General features: G+C 43.9%; 1 pseudogene; it reads right to left on the bottom strand.

Annotated features, from left to right (window-relative positions):
- Window positions 1–2,078: 2,078 nt before the first annotated feature.
- The window catches only part of LOC144505367 (E3 ubiquitin-protein ligase TRIM39-like), a 22,495-nt pseudogene continuing 13,697 nt past the window's right edge, over window positions 2,079–10,876 (bottom strand).

The following is a 10,876-nucleotide window of genomic DNA, read 5'->3' as shown; positions in this document are numbered from 1 at the left end:
CAAAGATCTGGCTGCAAGGAGACATGGATTGGGATCTGAATATTGAAAGGTACAGGATGTTTGGGAAGGACAGGAAGTGAGGAAAAAGTGGAGAGATGGCTCTGTTTGTTAATGATGGTATCAGCACAATAGAGAAGGATAACATAAGTTCAGGAAACCAGGTTATGGAAACGGTTTAGGTATTGATGAGAAATGGTAAAGGCAAGAAGTCACTTGTGGGGTCATGTACAGGCCCCCTAATAGTAACCGCACGGTAGGGTGGAAAACAAAGGAGAAAAAAGAAATGGAGCATGGCAGAAAGGCACAGTGATAATCAAGGAAGATATTAATTTATATGCAGACTGGAAAGGTCGATGGGCAAAGGTAGCCTAGGTCAAGATGTGGACGGACTGACATGGACAATCATTTGTAACACTAGAAAACTGCAGTAAAGTTAACTTGAACAGCTGTATTTAGTTTTAATGGCAGATTTTAACAACGAAAAGCATAAAGGCCCCACAGATCTGGAGAAACGTCATAGTTCCTGACATCATCAGACACGGAGACCAGAGGGGGTGACCTGGTAATGACATCATCGGATCACACCAAACATGAAGTGACACTTAATACGACATATTCTGGCTGGACTTTCAGAATGGATCATCTCAGCCTTAATTTCCTTGGAGGAAGGTAGAAGAGGAAGAATGGATGTGAATTCATCTGTAAATTGTTATAAATTTAAAAAGTACTTTCGATTTACTCTTCAACCTTGATGTCATAGCAGAGCTCCATTCAAATGTGGCCCAATGCCCAAATACTGGGAGAATAATTTTACCTTGGGCCCTTGCAGTTTTCTGTATCTTTTAGAGTTCAAAAATCTGAAAGAGGCATTATCTGCATTGACTCTCTGAAAGAGCATCTTACCTAGGCCCATCCCTGTAACCACGCGTATTTACGCTGGCTGATCTATCTAACTTGCATATCTTTGGACACTAAAGGGTAATTTATTGTGGCCAATCCACCTATCCTTGTGATGATAATGTGTCTTTAAGAAATGTATTTGTCATGTTCTTTGTGCCAGATATGTTTTAGCAGTTTTTTTTATTATCGATGCCATTTTGTCGACATGCAGCAGCCCTGTATTGTTACTGCAGCAGCATAATTGCTTCTAATTGCTAGAATATTTGTTTTAATCTGGACTAATGCTGTTCTGTTGTTTTTCGTGGTTCCTCTGGGGTTTTGCAGAATAGGACTTGATTAGGTTGATTGACAGGTAAGATCATATGACTGGGTAGATTGAGGCTTGCACAGAAGAATCAAGTCAGACGTTGCTTTGAGTTGTTGGACAGTAGAGCCTCTCTTTGCCCTCTCTGAAGTTGGAGGATGGAATCTGCCAGGAAATAAGTCTCTTTCTCTGAGAGGTTGCTGTTTTGTAAGCTGCAGAGAGAGGTATCCCTTTCTGTCTCTGAAGTCTGGGAGACTGGGAGATTAGGTTTACTTCTTTGAAGTTCTGATGTTTGAGGATATAACCTTCTTGAAAGTGCCGTCTGGATCTCTGTCCAGAGGTGCTAAAAGGCTGGAAATCTAGTACCCATGAAATCTTTGCTTTCTATGCTAACAGGTTGTAAAGAAGGGGTTTATGTCTATGGGGGATACTGCTAAGAATTATATTTTGTTATGTTTAAGTATTTTAATTGGTAAAAGTTATGTTAATTCTTTTTGTTTTACTCTAACTGTGTTCTTAAATAAAGTTTGTTTTGATAAAAGCATCCTAGTGGGTCATTTGCATCATACCTGGAGCAAACTATCTTATGCTCACCCTGATGCCAAATTAAATGCAAAAGCTGGGGTCTAGGCTAACTCATAGCATACCTTGGAGTTTCAGGTCTGATGCCTAACACCCTGCACATTTTTGGACTGTGGAAGGAAACTGAAACACCCAGAGGAAACCCAGGTACACATGGAGAATGTGCAAACTCCACACAGACAGACACCCAAGACTGGAATTGAATCTGATCCCTGGCTCTGTGGCAGCAGTGCCAACCACTGTGCCACCATGCCACCCCCTCTGTGATGTGTCAAAGTCTTAGATATCAGGATTAATTTAACAGTGTTAGTGTTTTGTCTCAACTATAAAACGCTGGAAAGAGGGGTTGAGTGAATGTGGTTTGAAAGGTGTATAAATGTTTCAGCTCGTCAGTGAAGCGGTAAAATGATAAAGTCCCAGCCTCATAGTCCAACTGCACTCGAATCTTGTTCTGAGATGGAATTGATGGGAGGACTGTGAACTGGGAATTGTGCCACGCTGTGAGATAACCAGCTATAAAATCCAAACTCCAAGATTTATTATTGTTCTCAAGGTAAGAAAATTCCCCCTCCTTCTCTAAGCTTCTATATACAACCCCCATTCTCCAGTAATCACCATCAGTCTCCACATCCCAGGAGTGGTTTCCTGAGGAGAAGCTCTGGGAGCAGAGAACCTGGGGCCGGTCTTTAAACCTCTCTGGGTTAGGTGCATAGGGCTGTTCTTTTTCATTCCATGTTACTGGTCTCAGATCATTAGACAGAACCAAGTTGTAGTTTGCTGTTTTTGGATCCAGGCTCAATGACCTTTTCCCTAGAGAGGAGGGAAGAGATTGGTCAGACAGGATTTTCCATTCAGATCAATGATTGACAGCTGCAGTGTAGGAGAGTCAGTATTTCCCAGACACTGTCAGCACCATATTACCTGTTAGACTGTATTCTTCCCATGTTAAATAAATGGTCTTTGAATAGAATCTCTGTTGAATAGCAGTGTGTGGATCTCAGTGCTGTAGACTCAGTGCGAGCACTGCAGTGGGAGACACAGTAACAGTCAGTTTAATCACACAACTGCCGGAACTATGAAGACATTCTCCCAGACACAGTGGAAGGGCTTCACCGACATACAACGCATCCCACAGCCTTATACCTACAGTGCCACAATCTCAGTACTGACATTACAGGGAATACAAAGCTCACAGGAATGTATCCTGGGCTCTCTCCCTCCTGTCACTGTCCCATCCTGAATATAAGAGTTTGTCCTGGGCTCTCTCTCCTGTTACTGTTCCATTCTGAATACAGCAGTGTGTCCTAACCACTCTCCCTCTGTTTTATATTTAAAAGAATTGCAGGTTGCTTTAAAAGCTAATCACATGTTTTGACGGCGATGTCATTAGGGTATGTGCTCAGACTGCTGTTTTACTTTCAGTTTTGTATTCTATGCAGAGCAGAGAACATCTTTTTCAATAAAATATTTTGTGTTACTTTGAATCCACGTGTGCAAACCACGTTTTTCTTTTCTGTATAAAACCCACAACCCCCAACATAATTAGGACATTACAGAAAGAAAATTGGTGATGAGCAGGATTTTGTTTCATCGAGGACGTTGAGAAAGATCCTACAGCACAGAGAAACATTGTTTCACACTTTGAATATGAGAAGGCATTAAAAACTGAACTGCCAGTGAAGAAAGGCGAAGTAAGAAAATGTTCACAAATGAAACCTCTTTATTAATATTCTGCTCTAAGATTATTTTACAGAGATTTTATTATTTTTCAGAAGTTAAGAATTTCTGATTTTTCCAGTCAGAAAAGGGTGAGATTTCAGGCAGCATTTGGCATTTTTGAAAAGGGATGCATTACTTTATGGCTCGGGCCATTTCAAAGAAAATACACCAAGTCAGCCATCTCCAGGGTAAAATATATAAACTGAGCAGTCTCGAGTCACTAGTGTCTGCAAGAGAAATGGCAGGTCAATTAGATTCCATGGGCCCTTTCAATTAAGTAAATGAATCATGGAAGTTCCTATGTAGAGTGTTTTCAGCACTTTGTGCAAACGATTCAAATTTAAAACAAGTTGCTTGTACCAGGTTCTCTCAGTAAAATAGGAAATAAAATGTTTAACTTGCTCCGAAGCTTGGCTTATCCAGAAAGGCCAGGAAACAAAACTTAGGATGACTTGACAAAGATCCTTGAAGAGTATTACTCTCCAAAGCCATTGATCATCGCAGAATGGTTCAGGTTCGACTAAAGGAATCAAGTGGAAGGCGAAAACATTGCTCAGTTTGCAGCAACCTTAAAAAGGCTGGCACAACATTGTGAGTTTGAGTCATTAGAAGATACTCTTTGTGATCATCTAGTTTGTGGTCTCCAAATGAGGTGATCCAAAGAATATTGCTTACTGAATAAAGATGGCAGTAGAAATTACAGTGTCGATGGAACTGGCTGCTAAAGAGGCTTCACCATTTGGTGCAGGGATGAAGATACACACATTAGGAACTGCTCATAAGAAGTCAAAACTATAACAAGCATATCACACAAGTGCCAAAAATGGCCCATTCAACGAGTGAATGCTGGAGGAAGGATAGCCAATGCAAGAGTTGTGGCAAAAATGGTTCACATTGCAAAAGCTTGTGGTCTAGGCAAGTTTCCCTTGAGGAAGATATTCAGAAGAATCTGGGTACTGTCAAGAAGAAGTACAAGTTGCATTGTACAAAAAGAATTTACAACGTAGAAGAAAAGAACTATGACCATGAAGAGGAGAATATCCAGAGATATGATGAAGAGCTCCAACTGAAGATCTTATCCATACAAGAATGTTAGAAGTTTACGGCATGGAAACAGACCTTTCGATCCAACTTGTCCATGCCACCCATATCCCTCTATACCCATCTTATCTATGTAATTATCTAAATGCTTTTTAAAGGACAACATTGTACCCGCCTCTACTACTACCTCTGGCAGCTTGTTCCAGACACTCACCACCCTCTGTGAAAAAATTGCCCCTCTGGACACTTTTGTATCTCTCCCCTTAAAACCTATGCCCTCTCGTTTTAGACTCCCCTACCTTTGGGAAAAGATATTGACTATCTAGCTGATCTGTGCCCCTCATTATTTTATAGACCTCTATAAGATCACCCCTCAGCCTCCTACGCTCCAGAGAAAAAAGTCCCAGTCTATCCAGCCTCTCCTTATATCCCAAACCATCAAGTCCTGGTAGCAACCTAGTAAATCTTTTCAGCACTCTTTCTAGTTTAATAATATCCTTTCTATAATAGGGTGACCAGAACTGTACACAGTATTCCAAATCTTGTACAACTTCAACAAGACATCCCAATTACTGTATTCAATGTTCTGACCAATGAAACCAAGCATGCCGAATGCCTTCTTCACCACTCTGTCCACCTGTAACTCCACTTTCAAGGCGCTATGAACATGTACACCTAGATCTCTTTGTTCTGTAACTCTCCCCAACACCCTACCATTAACTGAGGGAGTCCTACCCAGGTTCAATCTACCAAAATGCATCACCTCGCATTTGTCTAAATTAAACTTCATCTGCCATTCATCAGCCCAATTGATCAAGATCCCATTGCAATCGAAGATAACTTTCTTCACTGTCCACTATGGCACCAATCTTACTAACCATGCCTCCCATATTCTCATCCAAATCATTAATATAAATGACAAACAACAGTGGACGGGGCACTGATCCCTGAGGCACACCGCTGGTCACAGGCCTCCAGTTTGAAAAACAACCCTCTACAACCACCCTCTGGCTTCTGTCAAGGAGCCAATTTTGTATCCACCCTGGATCCCGTGAAATTTAACCTTATGCAACAACCTAGCATGCGATACCTTGTAAAAGGCCTTGCTAAAGTCCACATTAGACAACATCAACTGCACTGCCCTCATCTACCTTCTTGCTTACCCCTTCAAAAAAACTCAATCAAATTTGAGAGACATGATTTTCCACTCACAAAGCTATGCTGACTGTCCCTAATCAGTCCTTGCATCTCTAAATGCCTGCAGGTCCTGTCTCTCAAAATATCTTCCAACAACTTACCCACCCCAGATGTGAGGCTCACTGGCCTGTAGTTCCCACGCTTTTCCCTGCAGCCCTTTTTAAATAAAGACACAACATTTGCCACTCTCCAATCTTCAGGCACCTCACCCGTGACTATCGATGATTCAAATAACTCATAGCTCTTTGGTCATATACAACCAAAGAGGAACTAACATCCTCTTGGTCAACATATTGACTGTGTATAATGATTAATGATGCGTGGTACTGTAGTATAGGGGGAGGGATGATATATATGTAAATAGTTTGCAGGTTGCTTAAAGAACTAATCACATGATTTGATGGTGATGTCATTAAGGTTTGTGCTCAGGCTGCTTTATGTTCAGTTTTATACTCTGTGCAGAGCAGGAAATATGTCTTTCAATAAAATCCATGTATGCAAACCAAGTCTTTTCTTTCAGTGTAAAACCCACAACCCCTAACAGTTAGGAAATTACACCCTCCTTGTTACTGTCCCATCCTTCCAACAGCTGGATTAACATTCTCACAGTAAGATGTTTAACAACACCAGGTTAAAGTCTAACAGGTTTATTTGGTAGCAAAAGCCACACAAGCTTTCGGAGCTCCAAGCCCCTTCTTCAGGCGAGTGGGAATTCTGTTCACAAATAGAGCATATAAAGACACAAACTCAATTTACATGAATAATGGTTGGAATGCGAATACTTACAACTAATCAAGTCTTTAAGAAACAAAACAACGTGAGTGGAGAGAGCATCAAGACAGGCTAAAAAGATATGTATTGTGTCCAGACAAGACAGCCAGTGAAACTCTGCCGGTCCAGGCAACTGTGGGGGTTACAAATAGTGTGACATGAACCCAATATCCCGGTTTAGGCCGTCCTCGTGTGTGCGGAACTTGGCTATCAGTTTCTGCTCAGCGACTCTGCGCCGTCGTGTGTCGCGAAGGCCGCCTTGGAGAACGCTTACCCGAATATCAGAGGCCGAATGCCCGTGACCGCTGAAGTGCTCCCCAACAGGAAGAGAACAGTCTTGCCTGGTGATTGTCGAGCGGTGTTCATTCATCCGTTGTCGCAGCGTCTGCATAGTTTCCCCAATGTACCATGCCTCGGGACATCCTTTCCTGCAGCGTATCAGGTAGACAACGTTGGCCGAGTTGCAAGAGTATGTACCGTGTACCTGGTGGATGGTGTTCTCACGTGAGATGATGGCATCTGTGTCGATGATCCGGCACGTCTTGCAGAGGTTGCTGTGGCAGGGTTGTGTGGTGTCGTGGTCACTGTTCTCCTGAAGGCTGAGTAGTTTGCTGCGGGCAATGGTCTGTTTGAGGTTGTGCGGTTGTTTGAAGGCAAGAAGTGGGGGTGTGGGGATGGCCTTGGCAAGATGTTCGTCTTCATCAATGACATGTTGAAGGCTCCGGAGGAGATGCCCCTAGCTTCTCCGCTCCGGGGAAGTACTGGACGATGAAGGGTACTGTGTCCACTGTGTCCTGTGTTTGTCTTCTGAGGAGGTTGGTGCGGTTTTTCGCTGTGGCGCGTTGGAACTGTTGATCAATGAGTCGAGCGCTATATCCTGTTCTTATGAGTGCATCTTTCAGCGTCTGGAGGTGTCTGTTGCGATCCTCCTCATCCGAGCAGATCCTGTGGATACGGAGGGCTTGTCCGTAGGGGATGGCTCCTTTAATGTGTTTAGGGTGGAAGCTGGAGAAGTGGAGCATCGTGAGGTTATCCGTGGGCTTGCGGTACAGTGAGGTGCTGAGGTGACCGTCCTTAATGGAGATGCGTGTGTCCAAGAATGCAACCGATTCCGGAGAGTAGTCTATGGTGAGTCTGATGGTGGGATGGAACTTGTTGATGTCATCATAGAGTTGTTTCAGTGATTGTTCACCATGAGTCCAAAGGAAGAAAATGTCATCGATGTATCTAGTGTATAGCATCGGTTGAAGGTCCCGTGCGGTGAAGAAGTCTTGTTTGAACCTGTGAACAATCATGGTGAACAATCACTGAAACAACTCCATGATGACATCAACAAGTTCCATCCCACCATCAGACTCACCATGGACTACTCTCCGCAATCGGTTGCATTCTTGGACACACGCATCTCCATTAAGGATGGTCACCTCACCACCTCACTTTACCGCAAGCCCACGGATAACCTCACAATGCTCCACTTCTCCAGCTTTCACCCTAAACACGTTAAAGAAGCCATCCCCTACGGACAAGCCCTCCGTATACACAGGATCTGCTCGGATGAGGAGGATCACAACAGACACCTCCAGACGCTGAAAGATGCACTCATAAGAACAGGATATAGCGCTCGACTCATTGATCAACAGTTCCAACGCGCCACAGTGAAAAACCGCACCGACCTCCTCAGAAGACAAACACAGGACACAGTGGACAGAGTACCCTTCGTCGTCCAGTACTTCCCCGGAGCGGAGAAGCTACGGCATCTCCTCCGAGCCTTCAACATGTCATTGATGAAGACGAACATCTCGCCAAGGCCATCCCCACACCCCCACTTCTTGCCTTCAAACAACCGCACAACCTCAAACAGACCATTGTCTGCAGCAAACTACCCAGCCTTCAGGAGAACAGTGACCACGACACCACACAACCCTGCCACAGCAACCTCTGCAAGACGTGCCGGATCATCGACACAGATGCCATCATCTCACGTGAGAACACCATCCACCAGGTACACGGTACATACTCTTGCAACTCGGCCAACGTTGTCTACCTGATACGCTGCAGGAAAGGATGTCCCGAGGCATGGTTCATTGGGGAAACTATGCAGACGCTGCGACAACGGATGAATGAACACTGCTCGACAATTACCAGGCAAGACTGTTCTCTTCCTGTTGGGGAGCACTTCAGCAGTCACAGGCATTCAGCCTCTGATATTCGGGTAAGCGTTCTCCAAGGCGGCCTTCACGACACAAGACGGCGCAGAGTCGCTGAGCAGAAACTGATAGCCAAGTTCCGCACACATGAGGACGGCCTCAACCGGGATATTGGGTTCATGTCACACTATTTGTAACCCCCACAGTTGCCTGGACCTGCAGAGTTTCACTGCTTGTCTTGTCTGGAGACAATACACATCTTTTTAGCCTGTCTTGATGCTCTCTCCACTCATATTGTTTGGTTTCTTAAAGACTTGATTAGCTGTAAGTATTCGCATTCCAACCATTATTCATGTAAATTGAGTCTGTGTCTTTATATGCCCTGTTTGTGAACAGAATTCCCACTCACCTGAAGGGGCTTGGAGCTCCGAAAGCTTGTGTGGCTTTTGCTACCAAATAAACCTGTTGGACTTTAACCTGGTGTTGTTAAACCTCTTACTGTGTTTACCCCAGTCCAACGCCGGCATCTCCACATCTTAACATTCTCACACAGCCAATGATTGATTCAGTTGAGATGAATCTGATGTCCCTTCTGTCCAATAAACTGTTACTCTCTGTTCTGTCAGAATTCACCAACATTCCCATTGGCCTGGGTCTGAGACTTGAACCAGTTCCAAGCTGTGAGGAGTGTTGTGGGAAAAGTACCACTAGGTCAGGCTTGAAGGTTTCAAGAATACAGCTTTATTTTAACGAAGCTTCGTGGAGAAAAGGCACTGGCACTCCGCAGTGCTGCCAAACAGCTACCTTCTCTCATGAGACAATAGGAGCGGTCCATCTTTATACCCTTTACACAATAGATGGACCGGACATCTAGCCATTATCACATCATTGTAATCAAGTAGGTGATCGATCGTTAAACACATCGTTATAGACGAATACAGACTGATACAGACATAAGCATTGTTAACATCGCATTGTTCTATGAATGGATACATTTCCTACGTCAGTGACTATCAATGACTTTAGTTTCGGTCTATTCATACAGTAGTTTACAGTAATTGGTTTTCCTGCATTTTGTATTCCTGATCCCACCTGCAGCTAATCTCTTTAAGAAGTCTCACAACACCAGGTTAAAGTCCAACAGGTTTATTTGGTAGCAAATACCATAAGCTTTCGGAGCGCTGCTCCTTCGTCACAAAGGGGCAGCCCCCCGAAAGCTTATGGTATTTGCTACCAAATAAACCTGTTGGACTTTAACCTGGTGTTGTGAGACTTCTTACTGTGCTTACCCCAGTCCAACGCCGGCATCTCCACATCATGGCTAATCTCTTTACCAGACCCTTTTGTCCCTATTTCCACTGGCTTCCTGCAGTATCTAATTCCTGCATATTTTAATTTACAAGTAGTTGTCTCAGTGTCTTTAATCCTAAGTAATTGGCTGGGCTAAGAGTCAGTGCCTGTTTGTAGTCTTAACTCTTTATGGGCCAGGCAGTCATTTTTAAAGTGTACTCTTCTGTATATTTTTCCCACTTCAGGAGGGAACAAGAATTTGAACCTTAAAATCCTCACACTAAATCCTGAGTGAAGGAACATCACTTAAAAGAGTTAAGTCTAAATTAGACTCACTGTAATCACGGTTTAAGATGATAAACACACCTTGGGATATTCCTGCTCTTTCATCAATCCCAGTCAATGGCTTGAGGGCATTCTGTACGACAGTGGCTGCCCTAGAGGAGCTTTCTGAGGGAGAAGTTTCTTTCAATGGGTTCTCTTCCTCACTGTATTCGCTGGAAGCTGGCACTGTAAATAAAGCACATGGTTAGAACATAGAAAAAATACAGCACAAACAGGCCCTTCGGCCCACAAGTTGCGCTGGTCATGTCCCTACCTACCTAGGCTTACCTATAACTCTCAATCCTATTAAGTCCCATGTACTCATCCAGGAGTCTCTTAAAAAGACCCTATCGAGTTTGCCTCCACCACCACTGACAGCAGCCGATTCCACTCACCCACCACCCTCTGAGTGAAAAACTTATCCCTGACATCTCCTCTGTACCTACTCCCCAGCACCTTAAACCTGTGTCCTCTCGTAGCAGCCATTTCAGCCCTGGGAAAAAGCCTCCGAGAATCCACCCGATCTATACCTCTCAACATCTTGTACACCTCTATCAGGTCACCTCTCATCCTTCGTCTCTCCAAGGAGAAAAGACCAAGC

The sequence above is a fragment of the Mustelus asterias genome, chromosome 16 (assembly GCF_964213995.1).
Source record: "Mustelus asterias chromosome 16, sMusAst1.hap1.1, whole genome shotgun sequence".
In the NCBI taxonomy this organism is placed as follows: domain Eukaryota; kingdom Metazoa; phylum Chordata; class Chondrichthyes; order Carcharhiniformes; family Triakidae; genus Mustelus; species Mustelus asterias.
This window is presented reverse-complemented; position numbering and strand designations above follow the sequence as displayed.